Genomic DNA, 23,646 nt, shown 5'->3' on the forward strand with positions numbered 1-23,646 from the left:
TTGTGTGGAACGTTTTCATCAAACCCGAGACTTTTGAACACCGATGGCATGAAATGATCGAGGACTTTAACTTGTCCACTAACAAGTGGTTAACAGACATGTTCTGTATACGTCAACAATGGGTTCCTGCTTACTTCAGAGAGTTACCCATGTGCTGTTTGATGAAAACAACATCACGATGTGAGAGTTCAAATTCACAATTCAAGGTATATTCTAGTGCAGGAAACACGCTAGTTCAGTTTATGCTTTGCTTCGAACAAGCTATGAACTCTCAACGATTCGTGCAACGAAAACTACAGAATGATACCACTACTACTGCTCCACCTATGCTGACTCATTTGCCTATTGAACTCCATGCTTCCCAAGTATGCACAGTATCGATTTTTAAAGAGGTCCAGAAAGAAATATACGAGGGGCTATATCGCTGTTCCCGTGACCGATTCGAGACAGTAACGGATCAAAGATCCACTTTATTACTCATAATGATAAGAAAAAGCATTTAGTTGGCACGTTCTAGGTTAGTTATTAGTAACATCTTTTTTTGTTTTTTGGTCATTCTTAAACGCATTTGATGTCTGACTATCGTATTTTATATGATGTAGGTAACTAACAACCCAGAGGAAAAGTCATTTACATGTTCCTGTAGGCTGTTCACTAGACTTGGTTACCTTTGCAGACACGTGTTTTGTGTTTCAAAACCGAACTTATTGATACAATCCCTGCAACGTACATACCTACACGATGGAGGAATGATGCGTTGTCATCTTCAATGTTCAACATTGAATACAGGTACGGTGTTCCTTTAGATGAACGGTCAAGACTTAGACACGAGTTTATCACGTTGACCAACCAATGCGCTGATCGGGCAAGGGGAGATATAAATATACTTCAAGCTATGGTCGAACAAATGAGACAATTAAAGGACAGAATTTGGTAGGAGCTACCTACGGAACCTGAATGCAACCGCAAGTCAATCATAATTCAAGATTTGCTTGGAGTCGAAGAACCCGAAACTATATCTGTAGTCGCACCTAAAGGAATACGCAACAAGGGTTCGGGCACTCGCAAGCGCAAGATTGGGCCAGGCGAAAAGGCTAAAATAAAGATGAAGAAGAAGCATAGGAGGGAGTGTAAGAAGTGTAAGAAACTAGTTCGTGACCATGATTCTCGTAATTGCGAGAAAGTTAGAAAGGCAAGAGAATTGAGAAGGCAATAACGAAGATTAATTGGTACATTTGAAGACAGCTCCGACGATAATGGAACCACCGATGAAGAGGACGACGAAACTAGTGAGTCGTAGCAACATGAAGACGGATATATGTCTGGTTCGGAATGATTAGTACTTTGTTTTCGTTTTTTTTTGACATTTTTTCACACTTGATCGTGCGTTTTGTTACTTGTTAGGTGTTTGCAACTTATGTTTGAATTAAATGTTTTGGATGGTTGTTTTATGGTTTTATTTAGTCCTTTGTTTTGTAACAAACTATGTTTAACGGTTTTTGTTTCTAACGGTTTTAAGTAATGCAATCGTTATATTTCAAATTTGTTACTTTGTTAATGATGTGTAGGAGGTCGACGAGGTGTTTGTTGGCTTTGAATAAAGGTTTATAGAAAGATAAAGGTTTCGTATGTAGGGTTGCGTAGGCAATAGGGGACGGTTAACTAATGAGGTTACTAACAATTAAGGGGTTTGATTTTCAAGGAGTACTCAAAGAGTTGAATACGATTTTCGTTAAGTAATCGCAAAACATCATATGATACATCGTTAGATTGTTATGTGTATTAGTGTATAATAATTTCCTTAATATATTAACTTGTTTGTTAGATTCGTAGTTGTCGTAACGTGAGGTAACTTATTTTGGAATATTGGTGCTGTTGACATGTGTGTGACGAAAAAATGAAAATAGATAATGTAGAAAACATTTAAATACAAAGAGTATTTGCCTACACACACCTACACGTTGCTTATATTCAATCAACTATTTAACGTACAAAAACGTCCCTAAACTTTACAATGAAAACACATTATAAACTTACGATAAAAACAAAAAAAATTAAACGACATGCATGTTATAAGACAATGATGTTGTTAACATCGCACAACCTACATTGTCCTTCACATTTACTTACTATCTCCACCTTAAGTAACCACAACATATCATCGTTCATCTACACCATTGTTCACATGCAACTAATATCAATACACCATCATTCATCTACACTTGTTGTCTAAAACTACTTTAAACTAACAACACCAAATATCAAGATCCTTACGCTTGCCGATGTATTTTTTGAGTGAACTCAAATAACACTTAACACACTATATATGTTTCCAAACTACTTCAACAACTTTTGAATGCATGTACTCTAATTTTACCAACAATATAATTCGCCCCCACCCAATTACTAACCATCACGCATACCAACAATACAATAACATTGACGAAGTTGCATACACATACCTTCACCAACCCCACAAAAGCAATTAAATAACTTCATACTTTAACTTTCATTAAACCTTTATTCAAAACCATAACTTTCTCCTACACATCATTAACAAAGTAAAAAATATGAAATATAACGATTGCATTACTTAAAACCATTCGAACCAAAAACCGTTAAACATAGTTTGTTACAAACCAAAGGACAAAATAAAACCATAGCACAACGATCCAAAACATTTAATTCAAACATAAACAAAAAAACCAACAGCAAATAAACAAGATGTCTTCAACACACCATGCTTATGACTTTCTTACCTTACCATTCACTCAGATTGTAGAACCATGTTAATGTGATCTCGCTTAAGATTTATGTCCGACAACAGAATCTTCGTGGCGTACTTAATCCTTAGACTTCCCACCTGTTTTTTCTGCTTCTTCGCATCATCACTAAACCCAGCATCCCAATCCTTGTCACCTGTGTAAATCTTCATGTGTCGCATCATAACTATCCCCGCATCTTCATAATTGTTTCCAGTTTGCCACTTCATCCTCAACCTTTCTGGGTTTAGTGCGTTTATTGGAGCAAGCCTCGGATGTCCAACCTCGTGTAGGTATTTCACAAACGACCGTTTCTGCAAAATGTTCGTTTGAAGTCATATCTCATTACAAACCTACATTTTGTAACACACATTTTTTAATTTACGCATTATCTTTTGTAAAACTTACCATCATATACACCGACTTCATGCACTCGTTTAAGTACTCCGCATCGTTGGTTTTCTCTGCTCTAGATCTCCGTTTTTTCTTGTCCAGGTCAACACTATCAATAACCACTATTGCCAAGTTTTTTAAATCAAAACAAAGAAGATAATAATGGTCGGATGACTTGACGGGGAAGAAAACCATATCGTATGCCCTTAGTGTCAAATCAAAAGTGTCCCCTCCCATCACACATGATATATTACCCTTCACCATTTTATCAATCAATTGCTCGGTATCGGTTATAACGTTCCCAGCTACTCCTTTCTGTTTCTAAACAAAAAAAAGACACCACAAGATTAACTACTCTCATTACAGACAACATAACTTATTAACTACAAGATATAATTATTCTAACAGCTGATTAAAATCTAATTACCACTAACATGCATCCGCAAAACAACCTATATTTTGATCCAGTATCCCGCTTTTCCTCTATATTGTTCAGTACCAACGACCAGCATTCAACAACATTGTGATTTATGTTCATGTCAGGCTGCAAGCTTTCAAACAGACCACGCACCCCGAAGCGATCGTATTTCGTAGCGAAAATATACTCCCTAAACACATTACACAACAAACGTAAGAATTAAAACATTATAAAATTCAATTGCAATTACTTATATACGTATGTACTAACCTTTCATGGCCTCCTATCCTCCACAGGTAACGCCAAACCTCATTTTCTGACTTCTCTTTCTTCTTGCTTACATCAACTGCCCTATTCATAAATGGTGACCTTAAAGCATACCCTAAGCGTTTTTCGCTCTTTTTGGTCTTTCAAATACAACAGGTTTTCCCTTAAACTTACTAGCAACAATGCTGAATGGTACTTCCTCCATTTCACTATCAAATCCTTCATATCTACACCATCATCGGGTGTCCTACACAAATCTTCACCAACCAACTTCGCACCACCTTCTTTACTTATAACCGGTGATTTGTGACTACACCTTCCAACCTCTTGTGTCAGTCCCAAATTGAAAGATGGAACAAAAGTGTTGTCATCTTTTTGAACAGCAACTGATTTCTTTCTTTTTAACTCAACAATTTCAACCGACCTAACGACTTGGTCAACGCACTCGTCATCATTCCACAACTGCATTAAACTTTCTTGCTCATCTCTTACATCCTCTACAATTTCCTTATCTGCTTCAACTACTTCACGTGACGATGTCTGAAACGGTTTACCGGTAAAGGTCTCATACATATCACATAGTCTCCTGATGTCAACATTGTCCGGGTGTTTTACTACGGTTGCACCAAGAACGCCCTCAAATTCTTTTTTCCCTTCACAAATCTCCCTTACCAACGACTCCAAACGTTCGACCGTTTCCTACATCAACATAATACATTGAGTACCATCAAAGTTATTTTACGAAGTTTAGTATTCACGAGTTGTAAATCACACAACTATAACGTAAACAATTCATGTCTCCATAACCTTACCTTCACATCACCTGTCTGTGTAGTTACACTGTCCACCTCGTTAATTTGCTCGGCGTTTGTTCCCTCTTGTTCACCAAACAACTTCCTAATTATCCCTTTGCCAAACCCTCCAATCTGCATCTCCTTTTGCTCAGGTCCTTTCAGTTTATCAAAACTCCATTCTTCCAACACCATCTTCGTACGTACACTTTGTTCGGATTCCCAACTAGTTGAGTCTACGTAAAATAACTACAATGGAAGAAACATAATAATACGTTATATAAAACATACATTTGTCAGATTAAAAGACTTATATCCTACATAAGATTAATTTATGAACTAACCATTAGAATTGTAAGCGGACCGAGAAAATAATTATCAGGATCGTCCCTACTCCATTTTTCCTTACAATCTTTCAAACTCCTGAAAATTAAATCGCACCAATCTAGACTTCTCACATCCGTTTCCTCCTTGAAGAACGTAAGGTACGACATCAGGCACTTACCATTCCCTTGACATTCAACCATAAAAACATGTTAAAACTTTTAATTTAATCAAACACGAAAGTTGAGTGATCTAATTGGAACACTTTTTAAAGTTGAATTACCTAATTGGAACACTTTTGAAAGTTGGTTACTATTCTATGAAGTTGCACCTGTTTGTAAATGCCCTATTTATTTTTGTTTATGTGAGCTAAACTCGCGAACTTTTCAACTTTTTAGTTGATACTTTTTAGCATGTGTTCAGGTACTTTATCTAAGGTATACGTGGGATAGTAATCATAGGAGGATGCTTAAGGATAAAGGTGTATGCTGAACCGTTAGTTCAAGCTTATAAGCTAATGGGGTAGCTATAATAGAACTAATAGCAGCTTGCAGCAATGTCAGAGGATATAAAGTTTTGAAGTTACACTTTGACCTAGTTTTTAATCTTAGCATAATGCAGAATTAGTATAAAATAATGTATATCATTTTCATTCTGCCTCTCTGTGTATGGTACCAAACTGTCATCAAACAATCTAGCCTCATGGTAGGGTGTGATATAAAAGTATTTCCATGTAAAGGCGTTCGTTTTAGAAACAAGGAGAGTAAGTCTTCACTATATAGAACCTTTGAAATCACCGATCGTGTTTGACCAATTGTGTATCATTTAAATCTACCAAAGGAGTTAAGCAAGATGCACTATGTATTTCATAATTCTAATCTTAAAAAGTGTTTCGCATATGAGTTGCAATAAATAACGTTACAGGATGTACGGATTGATGAGAAAACACATATTTTAGAAAGACAGCTTGAAGTGAAGGAACAGTGATCAAAAAAGAAAAGTTAAATTGGTTAAGGTTAAGTGGGAATCCCTTATTTTTTTAGCGATCTCGAGGAAGAGATTGTTCTAAAGATTGGGAAGATGTAACACCTTGTATATAAAATATATATGAGTGTATGTATGGATTTTTGAAATTTCGATTATGTTTCAGGTTGATTTTTGGGCTTTTATAAGTTAATTAAGGAGCCAATTCTGCCAATTCTAAAAGTTTAAAGTGCAAGGGCTAAAGATGTAATTTCTAAACATTTGGTTTGGCGAACTGTCATAACTCGTTTAATGTGCAACCGAGATATTTTTGTGAAATAACTTCTGACAAATCGTCTAATGGTTCATATGGCCAGACTAATGCTAGACCAGATTTTGTCAATTTTTTGCGTGTCTCCTTTTAACACGACACCCTCTCCTCACTCACTCCCACTTCGATTTGTACGCAAAAGACACTCTACATCTGTCACAGGGCTCATATAACTCATCCTCATTGAGCTCCATATGCAATTCCATGGTGTTCTTGGAGTTTTCTAGGTGGTCTTGATAAAGTTTTGAAGTATGCCACTTATTCAAGCTTGTTCAATAGTTTGATTTTGATTCTTTATTTCTAAGTAATTTGTGTTGGTCAACTATTCAAATTTGGAGTTTTTCATCCATAGATTGGGGATTATTAGCTTGTTCTTGTAAAGAGCTTCAACCTAGACTTCGTTTTCTTAAGATTTATGGTTTGGAATTAAGTTTAATGTCACAGATCATTAATTTTCAAGTTGTGTTGGTGATTTAAGAAGCTTGTCATTGTTATTCTTGTGTTAGGCTGCAAGATTAGATAATTTCATGTTTCATTGGTGAATTTATGCGTTTGACATGTTTAGTTGAAAAACCGACACTGGGTTTTTTATATGCAAAAATTGGTACGAATTTTCAAAGAAGTTTTCACCTAAATTGTGGTTGAAATAGTTTTACAAGGTTGGAATTCAGCTATGGAAACAAGATTGTGGATTTGTAAAAATCAAATTTGACAGGAGACAGAATCGTCTAATGGTTTAGACGTCACGTCTAAAGCAGTTTGGTCAATCGAGTACTTGAAATTTTGGAGATGACATGACCCTTTCATACTATGCGAGCCGTATAAGGATTTCAAATCCTTAATACTGACCCATCTAAACATTAAAAAGAAAAAATTATTTGATTCCCGGTTTAAATCGGTATTTATTAAAAAAAAACTAACAGTGTTATTTTCTAGTAAACCGTCTAAAAATACTGGACTCTATAAATATCTGTCGCGTTACCAAAATCCGGTTTAACTGGTTCAACCGGCCGGCACGTACCGATTTTTAACACAAACTTCTTATATTACAACTTATTTTAGTTTGCGAATAATTTGCGTACTTTAACTAAGTAAGTTTATGCTAATTTGTGAACGATGAATGTCCATTGGAAGACTATCATTGTCGAATAATTTGAGCAATGTATAGCCTTTTATTGTGAATGATGAATGTACAATATATGATTCCTTTAGTAGCGTCACGCCCAATAATAGTTATTACAAAAACTGTCGTTCTAAAAAAAGAACTAGTTTCTAAACATATTACTTAAACCCATTTGGTAGTTCCTCATTTTTTGACATTGTGTCACGACCATCCATTTTCTCAGTTACTTCTTGTAGCTCCAATGCGAACTCTAGTCCCCAAACTACCTCCTCCATTGCTGGTCGTTCATTCCCTTCCGCATGCACGCAACTACTTGCTACCTCTCCGAACTTTCTTAAACACCCGGGTGCAATCTCACCGCTTAGTTTTGGATCAATGATTTCAGCTAGTGTTCCCTTTTGGAAGCAAGTCTTGCCCCAATTTGCCAAACTCACTTGCTCGTCGCTCACATGTTGAACAATAGCAGGTCTTGCACATAACACCTCAAAAAGAACCACTCCAAAAGAGTACACATCAGACTTCTCCGTCAGTTGTTTGGTCCGGCAATATTCAGGATCGATATACCCAAAACTACCTTTCACCATTGTGCTAACATGTGTTTTGGACGGATCTTTGGAGCCTAGCTTCGACAACCCAAAATCCGACACTTTGGCAACCCAGTTCTCATCCAGTAAGATATTTGTGGACTTAACATCCCGATGAATTATTGCACGCTTTCCACAAGTGTGGAGATAATGCAATCCTTTGGCTGCCCCAATGCAAATATCGAGACGCCTTTTCCATGACAAAGTAGGTTTGTTTGTCTTGTAGAGATGCTCCTGTAGAGTCCCATTTGCCATGTAATCATACACAAGTACCATCTCTCTATTGTCTTCACAGTATCCGATCATCGACACCAGATGTACATGACGTAGTTTAGACAGCAATCCTATCTCTGTCCGAAATTCATGAAAACCCTGGCTGGATGACGGGTTGAGGCGTTTGATTGCTACGGTGGTTGTAGCGTTATCCACGTGCCCTTTATACACCTTACCAAACCCTCCACTGCCAATGATAAAGCTGTCATTAAATTCACCGGTAGCAATTCGGACTTCTTGTAGTGTAAAACGTCTGCAGCGATCTGATGGAAGTGCTGCATCGCTAGAAGTTTGACCCCATGACGGCTGATAGCAGGTGCTACTATAGGGATTGACTCGTCGTTTTCGCCGTAAAACAATAAGAAGTAAAACAGACAACAAGATTAAACATCCAGCAACAAATCCAATTATTTTGCCATATGGCGGAATCTTCTTGTTCCCTTTTACGACAGACGTGGGGCTTGGTTGTGGGAGCTTGGGACTAAGTTTCGGGTTGGGGCTTGAAAGATTATCATTCATGCTCAACTTGAAGACTTCCAAGCCATTCAAAAAAGCATCATTATATCTAGATAACTTGGAATTAGGATGCATTGCAAGCCACAGATCTTGCTTGCTTCGATGGCCATCGATATCGCTGACAAACACAATGTAATCCTTGAACACAGGATACCCGCTACCTAGAGTCCAATAGAAAACATCGGCTTCGCTCTCAGCAGTTTGATTATTAATGAAAATTCTGAAATCCACGTAATCTTTCCCTGTGTATTGTGGTATAATGTTGCAAAAATGGAGGCGGAGCACGTAATAGAAGCCAGAATCAACAGGAAGTATCCAAGTCAAATTGTACCTTTTAGCCATGTTGTCCATACCCCTCTGGGTTTGATAAACTAGCTCTGGTGCGGTATAATTCGGTGTCGCCATGGTATACATGATGGGGTTAGAATAAACATGAGTCAACCCAACCGCCGCTCCATATATGTAGCTATTATCTTGATACCATGTCCGGTACATGCCAGTATCGTCGTTACCTGATACCTCTCCCCCACCCATGTTTAGCCTGTAAATATTTTCAAGCGCGGTGTGGTTATCAATAAAGGGTCCAGTAAGAATATTAACATATTTAGGAGTCTTAGCATTGAAATACAGATTTTCAGGCATTGAAACAATTTCAATACCATTGATGAATGCATATGAGTTGGGTGAGGGAGTGAAGGTAACGTTTAGGATATGTGCATCTTTTACATAGATGAGGAATTCTTTGACAAAGTGAGGAACAGGGGGACCGTTGACTCTGGTGTTTGCTAGATAGGAGGCAGCTTGGAAAGCACTAAAGTTGGTTAAAAGAGAGTAGCCATTGGACGATACTGAGAAGAAAGACTGGTTTGCGTTGAGGTTGGCGTAGGTGGCTGGATAGAAATGTAAACGCACGAATTTGGGCCCACTAGAGACCGGAAAGGTGTAGGTGAACGTAGACGTGTTAAAGATTCGAGCGGTGGAGTAAGGGATTTTGGGTACTGAAGGATCTAGGTGGTATGGTTTGGATGGAAATGAAATGGTGGTGATGTTTGAGGGTACAAATTCAGAATGGTAATCACCGTCCCATTTGCGGTCAGAAGTTGTGGTGGATGATGAGCCGCAGTCGAGGAGGAAGTAATCGGTTGGTTTATATGGTTTGGCTGTTACGATTGTCATGGTAGTGAAGATGAGCCAAGAAAATAGTTGTATTTTGAAGGGGAACATAGTGTGGTTGATAACTTGATATCTTAGCTTGGCTTGTATATTTGAAGAAGAGTACCTATTACTGGTTTTATATAAATGATATGAGCAAACATTCTTCCTTATGGGTTGCAGCTCAGCATGCACTGGAGTATTAACAGAATGATACTGATATGTTGTGTAGAAAAGTCATGTGTTGTGTTCTTTCATATTTATGGTTATTATAGCCTAGACTTATAAACGCGGTCTAGTATTTAATTGATCGAACATAGGGGACATGAAACATCAACTTCAAACTTGACTTTTCTTTTTCAAGGTAAACGGATGATATTATATAGTTTTATCAAAATATATAAATAAAGAAATTAACTAACAGAAAGTTGTAGGCATTAAGCAACCAAAGGACAACTCCCCAAGGGTAGACCAACCTGAAAGGTGTTAGCGGAAGCCGTTATCATCATCAACATTGTTATTGAACTCATGTTGTTCGTGCCCTTACTAAGTTTGTCCCACTATGTTTTCTAAATGTTTTAATAAGGCAACATAACTAGCCAGTAATAATAGGTTATTTTATTAGTTCCGAATTATCAATTTAACATCATCCTGAAGCTTGATGTTAATAGTTTATATGATGCGTGTTGTAAATATATATTAATGTAGACATCAATCCCGCCGTTACTCCTCACTTATTTACACCATTACTCTCACTTATGATATAACTTATGGTATTATTTGTATTCATGTGTATATTATCATAATGTGTATGTAAATGGCAATGTAATAAAATATGGACTATCCCTTCTTTCTCCTTCCCTCTATTCTATCCATCTATGATTATATTATATGTATATTCGATGCAGTTATTAGGTCGTTGTCTGGACGGACCTACAAAGTAGGGTTAGAATTCATTAGAACCCACTGAGTTTTTGGAATTTAACACAGTAGCAATATAAAAAAAGCTTGTAAGTTTAAGCAATAAATAAAATATAAGATGGGCTCATATGCACCAATTAATGGTCAAGTGATCCAGCAGTTAACGCGTTTGTTTGTAACTAAATGGACCCGGGTTTGAGACTTGTCCCTCTTGTTTTTTTCTTTTAGTCTCTTTTTTCCTTTCTTTCTCTATATCTTTTTTAACACAAATAAAAATATATAAAATCAGTGAAAGGCTGAACAAGGAAAGGTTTGCAGAAGAACAAACAAAAAAAACCCTTAAATCTATCATCAGAAGTAATCCTCAGACCTGCACCATTTTTTTCAAATTTTCATTTTGATCTTTTTTTTAATCCAATTAAATACTTGATTTTTTGATATCTTCAATATTCTTCATATGCATGCAAACCTCATACCTTTATTTTATTAAACACCAAAGCATTTCTCCTTTTCCCGAACTTTGCTCCCTCCTAACTCATTAATGTACTCGAAAACCTGTTTAATTGAGCATTTCCCCATCAAGTCCACACTGCACCAGTTTGATAGCATACCAAAATTTAGACACTTAAATTGTATGTATAGAAATTGTCACCTTAATTAGTTGTAACAATATCGCATAACATAAAGTATTTTTTTAAGTGCACTGCTGTAGCAAAAGCAGTACACCGTAAGGTAGTTTCATCATATTTTAGCCTGTTAGTATCGTAAACAAAGTTACAAAGAATTTTTTGAAAGGGCCCCAGTTTAGGAATTCGCATTGGGCTCCCGAAAATGTTGAACCGCCAACCTGACCCGACGGAAAATTTTAACGTTACTTGTGAGAAATTGACCACTGAAAGAAAAAGTAAAAGTTAAAGACGAACCCACAAAACAAAACGTTCTAGATTCGTCGCGGGTTGTTGTTACACAACATAGTTTAAGATCTATAGAAAGTACTTAGCAATAGCTAGCGTATTCAATGCCTTAATGTGAAACAGTGAAAGTCTCCATGCAATCCATGAAGAAACATCACAAAATCTTTTTCTAGAGATTTGGGTGTTCTTCGGGTGTTGCTGTCTTGTTAGCTGTTCCTCACTTGGCTTTCATTCATTGAGAATTTGAGGATCATAAGTGATATGACCTCCGTTCCCGGCCAGAATCCGTCTATGTTCTTCAGTATCCATCATAAACTCTTGGTCTTCGTCCACCAGAAGCTGGCACTCGGCCGCAGTGCTGCCGTTGCAGGCCGCGGTCCATCCATGGCAGTCTTTGATGATGATCATGAGCATGATGATGGATAAAGATAAGATGGTAGTGGTGCTTGCTCGTCCATTGAACATCTTGGTTTACTTTGGATCAATTAATGTTTGTGATGGCTTACAATGCATTGATTATATGGTTTTAGTTGGGTGGGTTTGCCGGATAGTGACCCCCACAATAATTGAGAGGTGACTTTTTGTCCGTGGACGTAGACGTTGGTTGGTAAATAATGGGATATTTTATTATTAACTGCAGTTTAATAACTAAAATAAGCGATTACTCCATATAATAGTAACTATTTTTCCAAATTGTTTTAATCAAATCACTTATAAAATCTTTTATTTCGATCAGGTTACTAAAGTTTTATATATGTTTCAATCTTGGATATTTTACATGTATAGCAGGTAATCTAGGTTTTTTTTCATTTTTAAATTAATTTGACATGCATAATAACTTTTAAAGGTTGCGAAAATTAGTAAAATTATAAAAAATAATTTTAAAATTCCGAAAATTTGCAAAAAATATTTTGAAATATTGCAATAAATTGAGAAAAATTTTAAAAAATTGCGAAAATGTTCAAAAAAAAATTTTTAATGGCAAAAAAACAACACTTTCTCTATAAATGTTACAACCTTTTATAAACAATACCAATTTTTTAACAAAAATATGACAAATTATAACCCTTTTAATTATATTGTTATACAAGAACATGATTAAACAATGTTGATCGGAAATTAGAGTTAGTCCAAGTCCACCTTCCATTTCAATGTAATCCGCAATAGATTAAGAAACCATTTCCAGTTTTCTTTATTCTCAACAGACACAACAGCCCATGCTAAAGGAAAAATATGATTATTCGCGTCTCTTCCAACAGCCGAGAGTAACTGACCATGATTTTTCAGAAAACATCCATCTAAACAAATAACTTTCCTACAACCACTGATCCACCCATCTTTAACAACTTTAAAACAAATATAGTAACCACTAACATAAATTTCTCCATTTGGCATCGTTTCCACGGCCATCTTCACAGTACTCCCCGGCTTTGTTTCCAATATCTCTGCTTGATAATCTAAAAGTCTTGCATAATGCTCTTTCAACCCGCCCTCATAGTCATCCAATACCTTGTCTTTTGTCTCTACCACATTGATCATGACTCACTTTGCATTGGTACTTTTTTAGGATATCTTCTTGTATTTTCCTATAACTAATTTTGGGATTTTGAATTATTTGCTTTAAATATCGTTTTGCAATCCAAGTATACGTAACAAGCGAACCCAAATAAAACTTCCTTAAGCATGTATGCTTATCATTTAGTGATTTTATTTGAAAAGAATCATCCTCTTTAATCTTAGAGGCCCAAAGCCTAAATGGACACTTCCACCCCATTCACATCGTCTTCAACTTCTTTGGTCCCACATCTTACTAACAACCTATTGTGGTCGTTTACCATGAACACCAATTGGTGACCATTTGCGACACCATAATCAGTTAGCATGTCTTTCAGTTGCGTGGGACTCTCAAATTTTATTAACACTACGGGCTTTGCCAATTTCCAATCCAGATTAGGAACATAACAAGGATACACAACATCCGCATCCTCATAATCTTCATCCTCAACATCCTTTTCATAGTCTTGTTCACTTCCACTCAAATCTTCAACAAAACTAAGATCAACTTCATCCCCATCATCGTTGTCGAAACAAAGTATATCCAAGAAAGGATCATGAACATCAACATCATCATTATCACGTATAGTATCTTCTAAGTTCACCCGACAAAGTAAATTTACGGTTTTTAAATGGATGAAACAAGTTTTTAAAATACTTAATAGTTTGAATCAATCCCAAGAATTTGGACTTGCCCAAATCATAATCTCTCTTCTAGTAGGTTGCTTTATCCTAAACCTGGTTCTGTGAGAATAGCAAAAGGTGAAGTTTTAACTTTGGAGTCTAATTACAGCAGTGACAAGAGCCACACTGGAGTTATGGGCCTCTTCTATATCCTTGTTGCTGACTCTACTTTGAGCTTGAATAAACCGGTTCAAGTAAGATTTCTACTCATTTTTCAAACAACTTGGTTCGGCTTATAGCTTCTCAAATTCAATAATTAGCATCCAATGTTCATAAGTTATAACACCAACTTTTTCAGTATACAAGTAACTTTAAGATTTAAAATTGAAAATAGATTTTGACCTACTTTTCAACTAATTTTAAACATAATTTTACTAGTAACAAAGTTTCATTTTAAGTATGTTTAATAAACTATATATGTTATTTTATAATCATTTCATTATTATTTTTTTTGTCAGACTCATTTTTAGTCTACCCGTATTAATATTAAACAACTTGGTTAATAGTATACAAATTAGTGCATAAATATTTACTCTTGTACCGGGTTAATATTATCAACTAATTTTACTCAAGTTGGACAAGTAATCAACCCAAATCGGTACCAATTTCAGTACCGGTACCGGTACCGAATTCGCCATCCATTGAATAAACCATTCGTGCATGCGGGTTAACAGCAAGTGAAGAACCTGCATATGAAGTAACCTGCATATGAAGTAACCTGCATATGTAGACCAAAATTTTCAACAGAATGTTCATATGCAGGCTACTTCATTCAATAAACCATTTATGCATGCAAAACGGGGTGTGGTGTAAACCGTTTCAAAAATGAAACTTTAGTGACCTGATTGGAACAAAAGATTTTAAGAGTGACTTGATTGGAACAACTTAGAAACCTGGTTACTATTATATGGAGAAATCCCATAAAATAACGTTAGCAGAGTGAGGGTGATGGTGGCGTCTTTGCGTTGGGGTTCACGTACTTATGCTGTCCTCTTTCGAGGCCTTCAGTTTATCGTTGTGTAGGAAACAAGGCTTCGAAGTCTCTCTTCACAGCGTCCCACTGTTGTTTGTCGTCCCATTATATATTATGTATGTGAAAGATAGAGAGAGAAATGTAGGCCCCACCGTCCCCCCCCCCCAAGTTGCCATTTGTCCATTGTAGCACACAGTGGGTATAAGACTGGCAGGTAAATCACCACCAACCCTTTCAATGAAGGGTGTGTGAAGTCGAGTGAGGGGAGAGAGAGAGACTATGATCTTCATACACTCTTTAATAAATTTTCATTGAGTTTTATAAATATGAGGTAGCAATCCATTATTGGTTGGTTTCATTCTCCATAATTTTCGTTAGATTAGTATTTCTGAGTACCGGAAACGTATACCGATAGATTCGATACAGTGTTTCGGCATTACCTTAACGGGTTTGGCTCGTTTCCGACTTTTTATTCAAGTTTTCAGGTTCTTGTGCTTCTAAGAAAGCTAGGTACAAGTCCTATGTCACAAACCAAGCAATATTTCATCAACATAACAACCCTTAACTTAGGGTTTCGGCTAGTGCACAAAAACGAACTTTTGATCCGTAAAAACGCCGTTTCAACCCTTTAATCCGTGTTTATGGCCAAAAAACTATCAAAACAGGTTCCTTACCATGTGTATGATCAAAACATGTTTATGGACCATTTTTAGGATTTTTACACGGTTAGGAATGATTTTTAGTAACCAAGACATTTTTTTATGGTATTAAACAAGTTTAAACAGGTAAAAAGCTACTTATTTAAGCTCCTTACCTTAGGTTTTCTTGCTGTTTTTGGCTGGAGAAGAAGTTGTGTCCAGAATTTTCAAGAAAATGATGTTAAAATATCTTGTATCTAGTTTAAATGTGAAAGAATAAAAAGGGGGGGGGGGGGGTGCTGCTGCTTGCGATCAAACCATCATGGGCCCACCTTGGGCCCATTTTGGCCCAAGTTTCTAATTTCTCAAGCCCAAATACGAAAAGCCCGGTCCAAATTTAGTTCGGGTTCGGTTTTTGGCGTGAAAAACTTATTGGGTGCGTTAAACAACGCGAAAACGAGTGTTTTTCGGCTAGTTTTGTGTAAAATTATAAAAACATACTATATGTTTGTAAAAATCAAAAATATTTTCACGGATCGCTTAAAACGTTTCAAATAAGTGTTTGGTAAGTATTTTTCGGCTTAACGGATGATACAATGCTTGGTTTGTAACTATCTTTCGCGTTTAAATCTATAGCGGGTAGTTAAACGAGCATATTTTCGTTTAACTTGTTTGCTATCACTTATAGATGGCCCCCCGAGATATCTGGGTCATAACCCGACCCGTTCGGTTAATCGTTCGTTTGTTACGCAAAATGTGTTTATTTGCTTAATCGGTAAATACGTACTGAGGTGTACCTTGTTTTAGCTCAAATGTCACACTTATTATCTTCATCTAAAGCATCAATGGTCTTGTAGTCATTTCACAAGAATCATTACTTATAATAAATTAACACAATATATTTTCAACTTGAGTGTAAAGTTTTGTCGTTATGCCATGTGTCTAATAATGAACTAAAATTTCACTCTAATTTATCAAACTATAATATTGTAATGAACTAAAAAACTTTATTTCATCAAACTAAAACATTGTACTCAAAATGTTATGAACTATAACATTGTAGTATTCACTCCGACTTGATACAATTATGTTGTTGAACTAAAACACACAACCGACTGTATATGGCACTATTTTGAACTAGTTATATTTACAACAACCGAATATAAAATCTCTCATACCATTGTAACTACAAGATAACTAGCCTAGCATAGTTAACGGAAAAGGTAAAATACGCCAAATCTGTTGTCATCAATTTCATTAAAGAATAAAGACGATGGATTGAAATCTTGAATTTTAAGACCTCTCCAAGAACTCATGCATTTACTTGTTGCCGTCAGTTATGAATGGAAAACAAATTGTCGCCTTGTTTTATGACCTCTTAAAATTGTTGACTTCTTTCTTTGATTACCCTGCATTTTCTTTTCTTAAGCATATCGCTTATCACTTAAAGATGGGTTGGTTATGTATGTAACAAAGTTTTGGATAAAATGTGTTTCTAGGTGAACTTAACTCTTACCCATGTCTACTCTGACAAATATAAAAAGTTGTCACATTAGACTAGTTAAACAATATTTGGCAAAACGTGTTCAAACCAACACAACTCTTACCCATATAAAAAGCCAACATATTTTACATGTTACCCGACCAACATGTTTGAATGAGATTTATCTCTTAGACCGACATGGCTGCAACATAGTTTGGAGAAATCCGCATTTGCGGTCCTTTGATTCTACCAAGCCGATAAACGATCTTAACTTAACTCATCACGACCTCTTAACAACTAGATGTGTATAGACTCCAAACACCTACACATAAGTAAAAGTCTTACCCATATAAGAGGACGACATTTTCTTACTTGCTACTTGACCAGCCTGTCTGACTTAGATCTTTCAGTTAGACCACCATCGATGCAATAGAGATTGCAAGTGGAGAAACTTGCACCTATGGTCATCCAATTCTATCATGTCAACTGGCGAGTTATAGGTTCTAGGTTTGTTATAAGATCAATAATTCAAGTTCTAAACGTTCATGATCTACAAGACCCGATCTAACATTCTATATAGTTCCAACAAATTCGAAGCTCGTTAAAGACACATTTTTAACGAAACGTAGTTACGTACCATGAATGAGAATGGATCTATAATCCAAACTTGTAGATGATGTTTGATCTCGATCCTCTCCCTTTTACTTGATGTAATGAACAGATATGCACGTTGTTGTCTTCGTTTCTTGAATCCGAGGGCAAAACCCAACACTCGTTCAAGAGAGTTCAGAGCTTGTATGTGTTTTCCAAGGGGTAAAAGTGGTAATTCACCCTCCATATTTTCAATGTTTTGTTATATAAACGATAGGTTTTTCCAAAGTTCACCCTCAAACCCGTTTCTTATAAACTCTTGATTATTCCACATAAGCCCATCTACATCAATATTGATATTTTAAAATACCAGATGTTACAAATATATCCTCCTTACAAAAGGTTTCGTTTCGTCCTGAAAACCTAATGTTTCCCTTCCTAAGTGACATATTCAGTATTCTTTTACTTTGAATTTCTACTTTGCATAGCCATACCAGACTTCTATTGAAAATTAGGTACCTTTCTTTCCTTGGTTTGCAATCCAACACCTTGCATTAACGATTTGGTGTTCTTCACAAAGTATTGCATTAAGGATTTAAAAAACAAGCGTGACTTTTATCCTTCTCTAAGGATGGAAAGAGCGACTAAGTGAGTCTATTCACTCGTAAACTTTATAATTAAATATAACCTAACTAAAATATATATGGGTGGTTATATGGACTAATGAATTGTTTGAACTTGGATTTGCACTATAAACCATACTAATTAGAATGACAAATCTATAAATTCCAACCTCGTGACTGAAGGAATAAGACGTATTGTCATAATGTCATTGCCTAATGCGTAAAGACAAAGAATCTTAATTCCCGTGAAGAAGAAAAGAAGCTTTCACTTACAAACAAAAATGTCCCTTTAATTTCATAAAAGAAAGAATATTGTATCAACTCATATTGATCTTATTTTTTCATATCATTACTAGTCTTTATGCCCGTGTAATATACGGATTAAATTTTTTTTTTTTAAATATATTAATAAATATGATCTATGAAATGTTATTTTAAAAATCAAATTACCAAGTAACAAAGTACCTCAAATGAAAAGGTTTGGGCACACAGGCTTCCACTTTCCATGTCTCTCTCCTGTGTAATATCTGCAAAAACATAAAACATGTCATTAATAAACAATATTCATTTAACCAAGTATCAATATACCAACAAAGAGTTATAAATCTTACCAAATTAAAAGACACAAACCGAACACATAACCAAATAAACCAAATATTTATATACCAACAAATAGCTTATAGGTTGACTGTTGATATACCAGTGAACACAATCAGCCGCCTCAAAATAAACAAAATTAAATATTAAAAACAATGGTACGCGAGTTGTTACCCAATTCTTTGAATACGGAGCCGACAAAACCTTAACAAATGATGGATTCATGTTAGGTTCCGTTTTGTTTTATTTAATCTTTTGTATTGGTTTTTATGTAATTGGCTTATTATATCTATTTTGTATGTATTTGGGCCTTGGGCCTTGTAAAGAAGTCTATTGGGCAATTGAAAATAATATAAAGGTTCTCATGCATGCTCCTCTATAAATAGGGAGCATGCCATGAAAACAAAAAAGCTTTTTGTCCAATTGTTATCTTTGTTTCTTCTCTTAGTTCTCTCTCTCCCTCTCTAAAATCATAACCGCAAATAATACTCAAGATCCGAGACCAAAGGTGACCCAGTGTGATATTCTGCTAGCACCGAGTTTGGTTGATCCAAGACACGTTGTTAGATCCGCCCGCGTTGGGACCTACAATTGCGGGATTTGATAATGTGGGGGATTTGATAAAAAGATTTGAAAAATTGTTAGTAAGAATCAGAGCTGCAAGTGTCTACATCATGAACTTTGAAATCAACCACAAATTGTTGAATTCTTTGTCGTATAGCTGGAGTACCAACACTGTGACAATCAAAAGAACTACCAACCTGAATACAATGTCAAATACTGATTTGATATCCACTATCAAGTCATTTGAAATGGTTGAGCAAATGAGGTTGAACAACCATATAAGTTCTCTGAATCAAGCTGGGATGAATACTGCATCAACAATGCCTACTGCTTTCATAAGCAAAACCTAGCAAAACATGTACCCAATAAACACTCCAAAGTACTCATCAGATGTGCCACCACAGAAGACATCATTTATCTCAACTGGCAATCAGTCTATGTCATCTGGTTCAAGCTCATTTCAGAAAGCAGTTGATAGTGCGGTTGAACAAGCCTTGAAGGCCCATGTGATTACCTCTTCCTCAAAAACTCAACAAAGTAAAAGTTCCAGCTACTATGAAGCACTTCCTCTGTTGAAAAGTGACCCATCTAGTATGGAAAAGCACATGGTTGAAAAGCCTAGCACTCAGCAAAGTAAAAATCCTCCCAAACAGCAAGTCAACTGGGAAAAAGCACATGGTGGAAAAGCCCAGCACTTTGGTTCCTAAAATTGGTAATCATCCACACAAGGGCAGTCAAAGTTCCAACTCAAGAGCCCTTGTCTCTCAAACAGAGGTCCAAGCTGGTATAGATTGGGATGACCAGTTTCAGGAGCTGTAGAATCATCTCAACATGGCAGGAATGGCCTTTTCTTCTACCAACGAAGCATCTTCATCATCAGCTGCAGGTTCTCATGCATCACCTAGCGATGAGGTATACAGCAATCTTTACTCTCAAGCCTGCATAAGCAAGGTTAACTTTTATAGACATAATCATGATGAAGTCTTGAAAGAAATTTCAAAACTTCGAGAGTTGAATGCTGAGTATGTGAAAGCCGACAAGATCTACGTTGAAAAGATTGAAACTCATCGTGATAATGTAGCAAATCTTAGACTTAAAATTTTTCAAACTGAACAAGAAGTAATTTACTATAAAAACATAGTTTCTAAATTAAAATGATGAAATTGAAAGTTAGAAACTTGATGCTTGTGATAAAAAGGAACAAGAAAAGATAGTCGAAAGATTTGAAACATCATCTGAGAAATTGGATGATATTATTGGAGCCTAGAGAATTACTAAGCTAAAGTCGGGGCTGGGGTACGATTATACTGCTGTACCTCCACCTTTAAATGACAATTACACCAGTTTGCCCCATTTTAGCTATAATACTTCTCCTGAGGAAGAAATGTCATATGGTATTGGTAGAACACCAAAACCAGTGAAATTTGTCCCTTTTGTTTCTTAAACTGCTGCTCCAGTCCTTCCATCTTATAAATCTAACATCAATGTGTCTTGTGAAGCAGGTGATGTAAACAATGGTGATTGTGGTAAGGTTAACTTAGGTTGTAAGCAAAAAGGAAAGTTAGAACCACGTTTTGAATCTTGTGTGGATCTAACCAAATCAATTAACAATCCAGTTTATATAATAAGTGTGTGAATCTATGTTGGGAAGTTTAATGTCAGGATCAAATCTTGTATTCTGTGAAATTTCAAGTGATGAAAGTTGTAAAATTGATTGTAATGAAAATGAATGTTCTTCATCTGATTCAGATTGTGAAACAGTTTATGATGAAACAATCAAAGCGAGGTTGATGGACAGAATGGTCCTAGCTGCTCATCAACTGATCATCATCTTGAGAATTTGAGAAAACAGAAATCTAGTTTTGAAAATGAAAACCCAAGCACATTGATGTGTGAAAAGTATGTATAATATTATAACCAAGTTTTACCGAATTCACCTAAAAACCACACAATCGGCAAGTGTACCGGTCGTTATGTAGCTAGCAAGTAAGAACGGATATCGAACCTAGGACACTATGGGTAAACTCTACTTATTAAACCTAATTAATTACTTATCTAGACTCTCTTTTGATTTTTTAGATTTTTTTTAAATATTAATTAAACTAATAATACTTAACTAATTAAAAACTAAACTAAAAATGAAACTTTATAAAAATAGGGTTTTAACCAAATGCGAGAAACGACTACCTAGGTGATGGAATCTTACTAGTTAAATTAACGGTTAACGAACTTGACTTGGTTGAAAAACAATATCTAAAAAATATGACACTAAAGACCACTAAAGTACGCTAGATCGCCTCCCGGCCTCACCAACGACATCCTAGAACTCTAATGACATGTGAAGCTCAATTGTTAAAGGTTTGGATCACCTCCCGGTCTCACCTTACCTAATAATACTATGGTACCCCAAAATCCAAATCACCTCCCGGTCTCTTTAGATACAATATATATTAATATAAAGGGGGTATTTTTAATTAATTTGAACATGACTTGTATCACAATAATCTTAAGGGACCTAGGCTAACTCACTCCCGTGCAATTAGTACCCCAACCCCACAATAGACAAAGATGACACAACACTAAATTGCCTCCCGGCCTCTCTAGAGATAGAATAATAAAATCTAATCCGCTCTCTATAATTACTCCTACGATTTTTTCGACCATAAATCGCAAAGAAGTTGAAAACACAAAGTAGACAACCTAATCATGCATCTAACAATCACCAATGACTATCAAACACAAGTGGAGTAATTATTAAAGCAAAAATCGGAGTCAATTACGCATATATATCATGAACAAACCAATTAAAAACTTTACCATAACACTAAATCAACCAACGTCAAATAGTAGTTCGTCAAACCATTAATCTAACATAGTATTTAACCAAAACCTAGGTAGTTTAAAGTATTTAGCTACTCATAAAAAGATACGAAACAAAAATAATTGTATTCATGATAATAATAATTATAAAGAAATAAGTATGTGAAGAAAAGAATAGTAATTCGAACCAATGGTCTTCACCAAAACTCTTGGGATTTGATTTTGTCTTTTATTTCTTTTTTTTTTCTTTCGTAGTATCCAATAATTGTTCCTTCCACTCTTGTAGCAACTAGACACCAACTTCCCACTGTAGCTAATTTTCTTGTTTCTTGCGGCTGGATTGTGCCTTGCCAATCTCACGGCTACTCTTTCTTTTATAATCATAATATCAATCTTCTAGGGTTTTTGTTCTTTTTAGCCCACAAAGAAGCCTAATGCCCACGAACTAGTTAACAGCCCAAGAGTAATCCATGTCAGCTCCATCCGTCTACAAGTCCAACCAGATAAGAAAATAAGTAAACCATATTGATTCAAATAACTTATGTTTAGGTTTCTTTCTTTTCTTTCTTTCTTTGTTTATACTTTATTTTAATTACTTAAAAGCATGAATTATTGGCATTATGTAAACTTGGGTTCATTATTATTAAAATTACTATTTAAATACTTGGTTTCAAGTTTAGTAAAAAATGCTCTAATTTAGCCCATTGTCTCTTAGAACCTTAAAAACCCACATATGAACCAATTATGAGTATATACAATAAAAACCTGGCTCAAAATACTTGAAAGTATAGGAATATTTATATAATATTATATATATTTTTAGACCACATCACACATCCTGTAAATACGTGCCACCTAAGAAAACCTCTTTTTCTCATAATTACAACAAAAGTTCTCAACCTAATTATCGGTTTGATAGTGCCAATTACTACTCTCAACAGAAACCTAGGCATTCAAATTATTTTGCTTCTCAGTTTTCAAATGTTCATAATTATGAGATGGATAGAGGCTACAAACATGTTAACCTGACTACATCACCTTATACATCAAATCACACATATTTCAGTGAGCAAGAAGTCTATAAATGCAACCAAAGAAAATGTTGCTTTGTTTGTGGGAATCCTTCTCATCTTGCAAGACCTTGCAAGAACTGGCACAGGCAACAAAGAGATTTAAACAGTGCGTTTGGTCAGGCATTTCCTAAGGTGGATCCCAAACCTAAGAAAATGACTCACCAAACTCACTCTTCTTCCAGTGAGACCGATTCAAAATCAAAAAGAGAAAAGAAACCAAATAAACCATTTTGGCTAACCCAAACAGAAAGAAAAATGTTAGCAAAGGGTTCGGAAGCTGAAAAGCCCAAGAATCCTTCAAAAGTTTTCACAAA

General features: G+C 35.7%; 1 pseudogene; it reads right to left on the reverse strand.

Annotated features, from left to right (window-relative positions):
- Positions 1-7,530: 7,530 nt before the first annotated feature.
- Positions 7,531-10,159, reverse strand: LOC143623556 (receptor-like protein kinase FERONIA pseudogene; annotated as a pseudogene).
- Between the last annotated feature and the right edge of the window lie 13,487 nt (positions 10,160-23,646).

Source organism: Bidens hawaiensis, unplaced genomic scaffold (genome assembly GCF_021521415.1).
Source record: "Bidens hawaiensis isolate Kalapana, Puna unplaced genomic scaffold, B.hawaiensis_p1.1 tig00003488_1, whole genome shotgun sequence".
Taxonomy (NCBI): Eukaryota; Viridiplantae; Streptophyta; class Magnoliopsida; order Asterales; family Asteraceae; genus Bidens; species Bidens hawaiensis.